The sequence below is a fragment of the Malus domestica genome, chromosome 17 (genome assembly GCF_042453785.1).
Source record: "Malus domestica chromosome 17, GDT2T_hap1".
In the NCBI taxonomy this organism is placed as follows: domain Eukaryota; kingdom Viridiplantae; phylum Streptophyta; class Magnoliopsida; order Rosales; family Rosaceae; genus Malus; species Malus domestica.
The window spans coordinates 14,963,267-14,974,923 of NC_091677.1; the positions used below are offsets into that span (position 1 = coordinate 14,963,267).

At 37.8% G+C, this 11,657-nt stretch overlaps 1 long non-coding RNA gene across 1 annotated transcript; it reads right to left on the minus strand.

Annotated features, from left to right (window-relative positions):
• Nucleotides 1-3,395: 3,395 nt before the first annotated feature.
• Nucleotides 3,396-5,735, minus strand: LOC139193756 (uncharacterized). The gene is made up of 3 exons (XR_011578221.1): nt 5,452-5,735; nt 5,138-5,275; nt 3,396-3,653 (listed from the first exon to the last, which is right to left on the minus strand). It is a non-coding gene; the product is annotated as an uncharacterized lncRNA (long non-coding RNA).
• Between the last annotated feature and the right edge of the window lie 5,922 nt (nt 5,736-11,657).

The window sequence follows — 11,657 nt, forward strand, 5'->3', positions numbered from 1 at the left end:
GGTGACTAGTTCTATTCAAGCTAATTTTCTCCATCAAACGAGGTTTAAGAGCTCAACTAGCTGAAACCAGATTAGGGTTTTTAATTGAAATATTTTAATACAATTTTAATGTAAACAAAATCAGATTGCAAACAAGAAGCACTAATGTTAGCACCAATGCTGGGAAAAGAACGCTAGCACAGGTATAGTGGCAAAGTCATGAATTGTCGAGAGGAAGGGCAAAAACTAAAAGGGTAAAAGGTCCAAAAAATGTAGACAGCCAGACCATTTTAGATAGTAGACAATTTTAATGTCGTTATAATTTGTCAATACATACAAGTTACAATTGTTGTCAGCGAGGTGGTGGCCTGTGGTGGCTGAAGACGGTGGTGAGTTGGCTGGGCGGCGGCGGCATGCTGATGGCCGCTGGTTCCAATGTAGAAACTTGTGTCTTCTTTTTGTCTGGACACAAGCACTCCACTTTACTGTTCGTGTGTGTATAATAGTGGACGAGTGGTCCCCCGTTTTGTTATATATATATGAAGCCTTTAAGGGAAGAGATTCTCATTTTTCAAAAAAAAATAGGAACACTCTTTTGACCGTTAGATCTGGCTTTAATGAAATTATGTGGTTGAGATTTTGTGGCCTGTAATTTAATGTCAACCGCAGAATTTCATTAAAGTCAAATCTAACGATCAAAAGGATGTCCCATTTTTTTTTTAAATATATATATATATATTAACCACAGTAATAAGACCATTTCTTTTTCTTTTCTTAGGCCCAAAACAATACCGTTTGGGCCTAGGTCTAGAAAGAAAAAAGTCGAGTGCAACAACGGTGATAGTAACCTTCATTCAAGCATTTCGTCAATGACCTTCATTCAAGCATTTTGTCAAACATGTGAATTTTCGACGACCGGAGGGGCGACTGCATCTCCGTGTGTTGCTGTGGCTTTTGCCAATGCACGAGCGGTGGACTTTTCTGACTCAAATTAACTAATATCGTTGGTGATAGTTGTTGAAACAAAAGGTCAATTAGTTATATAATTATGGCAATTGTCAATGTTATAAAAGAAAATGGTTTATTTTTTATTATTCCTTTGTGTCTTGATTGATTTCATTTTCTTTTTGTAACTTAAATCGTTCTACTTAACTTCTAAAACTTTATTTCCGTCACGCCTTACATGAATTATGTCAATTCTGTAAAATGGGAGTCAAATTTTCTCATACATCAACAAATTGGCCAATTTCACGGAGTTGACAGAATCCAAGCAATGTGGGATGAAACCAAATTTTAAAGGGATTAAGTGGAATGATTTGAGTTTTCAAGAAAAAGTGAGGCTAAAATCGAGTTTCATAGGGAATATATAACAAATAAAAAGACAATTAAGCCACTACAATTGTTGCAATAGTTGGACAACAAGAGCTGGTCCTAGACCAGCAGCTTTTGTGCCTAAACATTAGGGGTGCTTGTTGCCGCTAGTAATTTCGACACTTTAGGGGTGGGGATGAAGATGGCGGTTAACATACAACCGAGGTATCTCTTTATTAACATGTGGGAGCAAAAGAGTTTAGATTTATCAAGACCTCATGATAGTCAATATGGACCCCCACCACCCATCAATGCAATGCACGGTGTTCTTCGACTCATCACTATTCTGAGCACTAAATAGAGCTCCATTTGATCTCCCAGAAGTAGAAGCTGAATCGTTACAGGCTATAATGTGCGGGTGCTTTATCAGATGCCGAGCCCACTAGTTCTATGCATCAAACTGCTACCTTTCCCACCCCTTCCTCCGATGCCGAGTATTGATCTAGAGAAGCTGCAGGAAATACAATTTGCTAAGCACCCAGACCCATAATTCATTGAAAATGGAGTTCTTGGTACTAGTCATTACAGACGCATATACAAATGAACTCAATTGTGTAAACCGAAAACTCAACATTGTTGTTACAAGAATAGCAAATCCTTAGGGGAGCCCCAATATTCTCGCAGAATTTTGGACGATTGAAGAACATAAATTCATTTCGCAAAGCAATGAAAAAAAATTGAATTAACTGAAGTGTGTGAAAAAAAAAAAAGAAAAAAAAAGTAGAATTGCTTAGATAATCAAGTAAAATAAGGACGAAAGAGTAACTTGCACAAAAATTTACATTTTTCAATTCGATCGGATCTATTCGTTTGTGGAGCTAGTTACTCAATTGCATACATTTTTAAAAAACTTATTAAACTACTTTAATTTATGAAGAGGATAATTCAACTTAAATGTAAAGATTCGAACGCATAGATCAATTGGTCCATTTTTTATTACCAACATTTGATAATTTCAAGTAGGACTGGAGAGTAGATAGGAACACTTTGCATCATTGAACCTTTTTTCGGGTGGTCCTAAAAAGCATCTTTAATTTGTTTTAAAAGATGAGAGTTAATCTTGTCCATGTTTTGATAATCAATTCACATTATCTTATGATCAGTGCGCACTACTCACGCTTTTACGTGCAAAGTCCACTTTTGATGACCTGAATTTGCCCTAAATATTTTTTTTTTGTTTTGTTTTAAACAAAATATTTAATTAAAGAATATCATTTTTTTAGGGAAAACTGAAAAGTATGTTAGGAGACGAGCCTTTTCTGTAATTGACAAAGTAAATCGCCAGGTTGGATGCATTAAGCCAATACTAGATGAAAAATAAAATAGTTGAAAAAACAATAAGAATCTAGTGCCTAGTGGAACATATAAAAAGAATGCATTTGTCAAACTAAACTATAGGCAAATGAATATGATCCAAATATTAAATAAACGCGCATATGACACTTTATCACAATGATAGAAAGTAATGATTCATATATATTTTGGTGCGGGTTTAATCTTTACTAATTTCATTCTCTTCTAGCAACTAATAATTTAACCTATTAACGCTATCGTTTGTAAAAAACAAAAACAAAAAAAATTAAAACTATTAAACAAACGCAACTTCCATTTGATTATTACATACATGCTATAATGTGAATCGAACACTTGGTGTTGAATAATAAAAAAAAAAGATATCAATCTTTGATGGATTAGGGTTTTGGTTCTTTATTTTATATACCCACCAAAACCTGATATGGAAATGTTCACACGGTTGCAAAAGGAGGCATTTGGAAATTGCAACTTCGCAAAGGTTTAGAGGAAGAAATTTTTATGGGTACTAGAAACATATATAAGTCACATCCGTTTCGTTTGTTACATCGAACTAGTTTAGACTGAACTAGTTTCAGAGACTAAGTTGAATTTGCTTGACTTGAATTAAACTTGTTTAACTTTGGCTTGGAGTAAATTAGATTAGATTAATGAATAATTTAACTCGGACTTGAATTAAGCTTGATTAACTTGGCATAAAAACCATGAAACCGTGAAAACGAATTGAACCGTGATAAAATAAACCATTAAAAACCGTGTTGACCAAAACCAGTCAACGCATGTTCAAGAACCGGACTGAACTGACACACCCCGTCCCGAAGGAGGGTATGTTGGCCGTCACGTGAGAGTGACGTAACCATTTACACAGTTTGGAAGCTTTAAAAAAAATACAATTACTAAGATGAAACACCCGAGGGTGAGTCCTACTTTTGTGAATTCTGTCAGAACACCGCTGGATTCCTCGTGGCCACCAAAGCTCTGCTATCTAGAACCTGGAGGGGCGCAAAACAAAATTGAGTGGGTCAGTAAAACAAAGTTTTTTGAAAACATTTCATTTAAAACATTTCTAACCCCTCGCTGTAAAACATGTATACTTTCCCAGAAAATAACATAATAGCATATACCTTCAAATATCTCAAATCATCAATCTTTATCAAAACCAAAAAGTATGCCATGTCATAATGTCAAAAACAGAATATGGATGCATCAATATAACAGGTGAAATAAGGAATCAACCGGAGACCCTGCAGTTGGTCCTGTACGGTTAATTCTATAGCTCAATATCCAATCCAACCGGAGTCACCACGGTGACCTGTACGGCGCTACTCTGCACATAAGTCGGAACTACCTGAAATAGTCTGTACGACAAGAATGGTGTAATAATACGCTCTAGTGCTTCTCTCATCAATCATCTGTGCACATAATCTAAGGTCACCTACTAGTCGAAACCACCTCTAGTGGTCTGTACGACTAGCATGTCGGAACCCTCTATCGGTCTGTACGACATGCACCTACTTGGATCCAAGGTGAGCGTGCGGTGCGGTGAATAATATAAACACTAACACCAGAGGTGCAGGTTATGAGCTCTCAACACAATTCACATCATCAATGATTCACATGAATAACATAAAACTCACCTGATACTCACCTGTACGTCCACAGCACCAATTCACATATATATATGTGCATCAATTATCAATTCATATATCTCATAATATGCATGCATGGCATTTTAAAACATACTTTCATTTAAACTCAATTTCTGGAAAATCAATAGTATATAGGTATAAACAGAAATACTGCCCACTCACATGGAGTTCGCCCAACAACTCCCTAGCACAACACATCAAGGCGTCATGACAATCGGCGCCTAGAACAATAATCAAATCCAACCTCAGAAATCATATCGATAGAATATATAACTTATATAAAACACGTCACTACGTAGTTCGATCCGGAAGATCTGCAACTTAGATTTCAAATCCATAACTTCCAGAGGTCCACAATATACCTCTAGGACATCATCCTAAAATTTCATTACCATCCAACGGTCGGATCTCCGTCAATTGTCGAAACCGAGTGACGGTTAACATTCTATTTTATGAACTTACAACTCCAATTCCGGAAGATCCGTAAATCGGATTCCCAATCCCTAAGTTCCTATAATCCTCAAATGTTACTTATTACAATGTATCAAAGTTTGGTGACGATCCAACGGTCAGATCGTCAATTCACATTTTCACCTAACCACGAATCGTAACGAACTTAGGTTCAATTACTCAATTTACGTCAATCAATTATCAAAACTGAACCTAGAACCTAAAACACATGCTAAGAATGACATTGGCGGGCCATTGACCACGCGCCGCCGCCGGTGGCGGTCGGCCGCCCCGGCTCACCGGAAAATCCAACTATTTCAAAAAATTCTCAAAAAATACAGAATTGAAGATCTCAATAAGTAGAGTAAACTTTATACCTGAGGCCAAGGCCAATTTGGCCTGGAAGAGCTCCAATTTCACCAAAATCCGTGAAGAACCCTAGAATTGGGTGAGTTCCAATTCGTCTTCAAATCAACTCTGTCGTCCCAACCAATGCTTGGGCTTTGTTCTAGGTCCTAAGGGAATGCTAAAGGTGTTAGTAATTGAAAGAAAACATTTCAAGATTTGAAGAATTTGAACAAGAAAGTCGCGGCACCCACGGGTGCGTTTTTCACCAATTCACCATCAAATTTCATGATTTTTGGGGTGAAACATGAAGAGGGAAGGCCTAGGTGATGATTGGAAGTGGTACCTTGATCCAATTTGTGAGAATTCCGGTGAAAATCGTCGGAAAAATGGAGATGGGTGCGCGGGTACACGGGTTGGGGAAAACCCGTTTCTTCCTTCTCTCCTCCGCTTCTCGCTCTCTCTCCTTTCCTCCTTTCTTGCTTTCTAATTGGCCAGTCTCCTCTCTCTCTTCTCCCCATTCACCAACTCTCTCTCCTTTCTCTCCCGGAGCTCCTACTCTCTTCCTCTGGTTGGGCAGTTTTTGCCCAATCTCTTCTTCTTCTTCTCTTTTCTTCCCCCTTTCCTGTCACATACACACACACAAAACCTTTCTATATCTTTTTATTTTTATTTTCTTTCTCTTACATCCAAGCCATCCATTTCAGATTTCCTTTAATCTGGGCCATCCATTTTCATAAAAGAAATTCTAGATTTTACTAAAATTATAATTCCTTAAAATCCCAAATTTCAAACGTTAATAACTTTTTCGATATAACTCCAAATCACGAACCGTCAGCGCCCACACGTCCGTAGCGACGAGTACTACAAGGATATGTCAAGAAAATAAATCTTAGATGGCACGACACAACGATTAACCTCGAATAATGTGCGTGCCTCAAAGGGCATTTTTGTAAAATCCTTTATTAAAACTTTAAAAACTCTTAAAATTAGGGACGGGCTGTCACAGAACCGTTCATATCGGTTTCGATTCTCATGTTGGTATAACTGCTTAAAACCGAACCAAACCGTGAATGTAAACAATTAACTAAATTTAATAGTTGTATGCAGGTGTCACCAAATGAGTGGTGAAAATCAAACTGGTTTTGCCTAGTGTGACTACACGGGAGCATTTCTCAATTAGATCTTTTATTTGCACGGTTCACCTATTGAGATAAGTCACATATTTAAAAAATGAGGTCATTTTCTTTCATAGATCTCCAAATGACGTTCAAGTTTCAATTTCATATTTTTCTTGGATAGAATGATCTTAAGGTGTTAAGTTACTTCCTACTTTTTTCTTTCCCTTTTTCTTAGGGCTTTTTTTTAATCTCTTGATAAGTCCCTTTTGGGCTTAAACTATTATATTTGTACCAACATTCTTACCCCAAAGTGAATATATTTGTATGTGTGGATGTATATTTGTATTATGAATATATATGTACATTTGAATTGTGTTTCTTTTTTGGGTAAATTACATAAAACTATCTCAACTATTGGGTCAGTCACGGTTTCATACCCCATCTTTAAAAAATTTCAATGTCATACATCATCTACAAATTTTTTACAATTTCATACATTCTGTCAGTTTTCTGTCAATTCTTCCGTTAAATAGTGACGAGGCTTGAGACGGGGCCCACTCTTTATTGAAAAATTTTAAAAAATAAAATTTTAATGAAATATTAAAAAACTAAAAAAAATCATTTAATATTTTATTTTCATGGCGAACCCACCCCGTATCCCCTCACCCTTTCTTCCCCTTCCCGTCTTCCCCAAACCCAAACCTAGATCCCGTCTACCCCTTCTTTCCGACTGCCATTCTTCGCCACATCAACAATCTCATCCACCACTCCCAGCCCTTCCTCCCTTACCTCTCTCAACGCCCTTTCTCCGCCACATCTGAACAAATTGAGCAGTGCACCCACTGCATTCTCCTTGCTCTTCAAGCTCAACCCGGTCGAGAGATCCAGCAAATCCGCATCCATCCTCATACCCAACCACCTGCGCGATCATTGTTGTGGTGTCCTCCGCGTCGTCTTGGAGGGAAGGGGAGGAGTCGAAGAGGGTTTCAGACAAGTAAGGTATAACGTCAGGTTCGGTAACAAGAGGGTGGTTGGAGAGTAAATTCAGGATCTTGGCGGGCCGGGGGAGGGGGAGGGATTTGAGGGTTTGAAGGGGCAGGGGAAGAGGCCAGAAGTGGTACTGGAGTAAAGAGAGGGCCGATCAACCCAATTTGGTCAAGGCGGAGTCCGTTAGAGCGAAGATGGTGAGAGAGGATGACTGCGGGATGAGGGACTCGGGTAGTGATAGGTGCAGAGAAGACAGGAGCAAGGTGGGTGGGATCTGGGTTTGGGTTTGGGGAAGATGGGAGGGGGAAGAAAGGGTAAGGGGATAAGGGGTGGGTACCCTATGCAAAAAAAAGTTTTAAATGATTTTTTTTTAGTTTTTTTAATATTTAATTAATTTTTTAATAGAGAGTGGGCCCCGTATCAAGCCACGTCACTATTTAACGAAAGAATTGATAGAAAACTAACATAAGCTAAAATTCGTAGATGAGGTATGACATTGAAATTTTTTAAAGATGAGGTATGAAACTATGACTGTAATACCCTAAAAATTTAAATATATGAATATGTGGAGAAAAATTGAAAATAAATTGATTTATGGTTATGAAAAATTGAATTGAGAACTTTTAAAGTTTTGTTTCAGGAAATTATTATAATTTACGTCTTAAAATTTATCGACAAGTGAAAAAGACGAAAATGCCTTAGTTGGCTTAACGTAATTATACGAGGACATATTTTATCCTCATATATTTTATCGGATTTCTTGATATAATTGAATAGAGAATGACCCTACGAACGTGTAGGCGAAAACTGTTCGTGAAACGGAGTTATAATGAAGAGACTATTAACGATTGAAATTGAGGGCAAAATAGTCATTTTGCCATTAATTTGGAAGGCTCCAGAAAATCTGGAGCAATGGGAGAGAAAGGAGAGAGGGGGATTGGAAATTGACCGATCAGGAAAAGGGAAATGAGGGGACATGAGAGAAGAATGAAAGGGGGGAAACTGGTTGACCCGAATAACCCATGGACTCGACCTGTTCTCCCACCTTCTCGATGAACCTTGCCAATACAAACCTCGCCACCATCCTCAAATTAATTAACCTCTTCACCTCGTCCATTTTCACCCAAATTTTATTGGGTTTGAGCTTGAATTCAGGTAGAACAGAACCCGTGGGTTCAAAGGGTGCCACGATGGAAATCCGACGATCGTGAAAGTAATGTTGACCACCACCACCATCAAACACTTATCCCGAGGCCAGGAACAAAGCCCAAACAGTTTAGGAGCGGTGGTGTTGTGGATTGGTCAAATTGAAGAACACCCAAATTCTAGGGTTTCGGCAGGTTCGAGGGGAATTGGAGCTTTTCCCTGCCAAATTGGGCTTAGTCACAAGTATGAAAATTTCTCCCCTCACTGAGATTTACTTGCCTGTAAAATTTGGTAATTTTTGGAAATAGTTGAATTTTCCGACGAGTCAAGACGGCCGACTGCCACCTACGGCGGCACGTGGCCAGTGGGCCGCCGATGCTATTTTATGCTAAATTGATATCTTGATCTCATTTTTGACGTCGTAGTATGTGATTTGATGATTGTGAACCTAGTTTCATTAAGGTGCATTACTTGATTATTATTTGAATTGACGATCCAACCGTTGGATCGTCGCCAAACTCTAATGCACTATAGAATGTAATATTTGAGGATATTAGGAACTGACGAATTGGAATTCCGAAGTATGGATCTTTCCGAATTGGATTTCTAAGTTTGTAAAATAAATTGTTGACCGCCACCTCATCCTAGTAATTGGTAGAGATCTGACCGTTAGATCGCGATGAGAATTTAGTATATCGGTCTATAAGCATAATGCAGACCTTAGGAAGTTGCAGATCTGAAATCCGATGGGCGAATCTTCCGGATTGAATTACATAGGATTGTGGACCCTACCATTGATCGAGAGTTGACTTTTGGTCAACATGTTCGTAACGTTCTGAGTATTAAATTTAGTACTATGGGATACTAAGTGAAGTCTTGTGGGCCTACATTGGTTAGAGAGTGACTCAAATTTATGTGATATGGTTATTACCTTGAATTCTTACATTAATATTGTTTATGAATATGAAATGGTTATATAAATGTGATTTCCATTTAAATGTGATTTTTTATTATATATATTTAGCCATGAAATGATCGAATTTGATTTATGGTGGTTAATAGAATATTAATTAACCATGATTTTATTTTGGGCCTATTACCGTGAATAGTGTTCGTACATAATTTTGGGGGCGTTATAGTACCCATTTGGTGTGATTCAATTGTGAAAGCTAATGTTGAATATTTATGTTACTAGAATATTTTTGGAAATGGATAAAAGAATGAACAGTGAACTACAAAGGGCTTGATCCCGCTCATGGGTACGTAGGCATTCTAACAGGGGTTAGATGCAGCCCTAAATAATTGAAAATTAATCTTTTGTTGAGAAGTTGTTTTAATAGAAGAAATTTGGGGATTAAATTGATAATTTTATCGTATGTTTTGATAATTAAAATATGGATATAGTTTTATGAGGAATTAAGGAATTGAAGTAAAGAATCGTGATTAATCGTAGTAAATTAATTAAGAGTTTAAATTGGGCCTATCATTGGAATTATTTCCTGAAAATAAGTATTTCGGGGGCGGGGCGTTACAATGACTGACCCAATAGTTGAGGTAGTTATATGTAATTTACCCTTCTTTTTTTGTTTGCTTGGTATCAATTTTCATTTTGATTTAGTATGTGAAAAGGATATGTTTTGTTTGTAACTTGTATAACCATTTTAGAAGTTGTATTTGAATGCAAGTATGCAAAAACAAATAAACTTTACATACCTTTTTATTTGGTATTCAAATGATTTAGTATTCAGAACGGTACACTGGCATGAACTGAATCGAAACTGGTGTGATCCGAACAGTACGATTTTAGTAATAAATTTAAGCAAAATTGCACCAAACCAAATCGTTGATATATCCCGGTTTCAGTTCCGGTTTGAGGGTGAAACCACACCGAACCGTACTATGTCCACCCTTACATTTGGGTTAAATTTTATCAAGTAATTCTCAAATTGAAAAGCTCACATTTCTGGGTCAGTTCAATTTGCAACGGTTCATATCATTTGTCGGGAAGAGCACGCCGCTCGTTCGGGTGCTTAGAGAGGTTGTCGCAGTTGCTTAGAGAGGTTGGTTTCAGCAACCAGGTCGTTCGGGTGCGGGTGACGCAATATGTAAGGGGGTAGGGGGACTAAAGGTCGGAGGTGAGAGAGATATAAAGGAAATCGGGAAGAAGGTTACTCCAGGAAAAGGTTCACGCGAAGGTAGTAGCTACGCTTGAAGAACCGCATATGTCGAGTGGTTTCTGGGGTTGCGTTAGCAAGGGTGGCAGGCCCTATTAGACACCAGATAGTACTATTTAGTACGAATCCAATGTTTGGTGTCATCTGTACTAAATAAGAACCAGACAAATTAATTCGGTCCCACCTATTTTATACGGCTCACACTCACTAATTTATACACTCCACAACTTATGTATAATTAGTCGGGTTGCTAAAAGAAGCATGCTCGCTGCTTTCTCGATCCCTTTCTCGAATCCTCTTCCAGCTACTTGCGTTTGCCATCGTCTACGTCAAGAATTTCTCCTCCCTCTTCTCTCTACCTCTTACCCTCCATTTTTCTCTTTCTCCTTCTGATTCCTTACTTGTACAAGTCACCCTATTCGAATCCAACCCTCTTAGCCCTAATTGATTAGCAACAAAGCACCTGCCTCTAAAACTCAACTGCTTTTGCATATCTAAATGGGTTTCTCATGCAATTTTTCTACAATTTCTTGTATATATTTTGGTCAAATTCGAATCAAGTTTCTTTAATCTTGATACTAGTTTGGGGCAAAGTTTCAAAAGACATTAGGCACTAGTTGTGCGGTAAGTTGAGGTTTAGTGCATCGACAACTAGGTGGGGCCTAGGCGGACTTGACAAATTTAATTCAATTTATTATATAACATGAAATAGGTATCTACCACTTAGTACTACGGTCTAGTGATATTAATCTTCATTTGTAAGTGAGAGATCTTAGGTTCAATTCTCGTCAAAAGGCGAATTTATCCAATGGTATAAGTAAGATGATGAGTATTTATCACCAATTAAGGGTGGTAAGCAAAAATACACACGTTTATAATTGAGAGAACAACAAGGTGAATGCAAGTAATTTCCAATTTTTTACTACATTGAACCCCACGTCCCCCTTCTTCATAGAAAACTATGCTGCTGAGGCTGCATATCCCTCAGTTTCCGAGCCTGACCATGTTTACGTCCTTGCTTCAAACTTCAGCCGACTCCATGCTTTGAAATTGTGTATATACTTCTACCATCTTACCCTACACTCTACTCCTTCAAGCTCTCCTGAGCTTTGTTTCTTTATTTT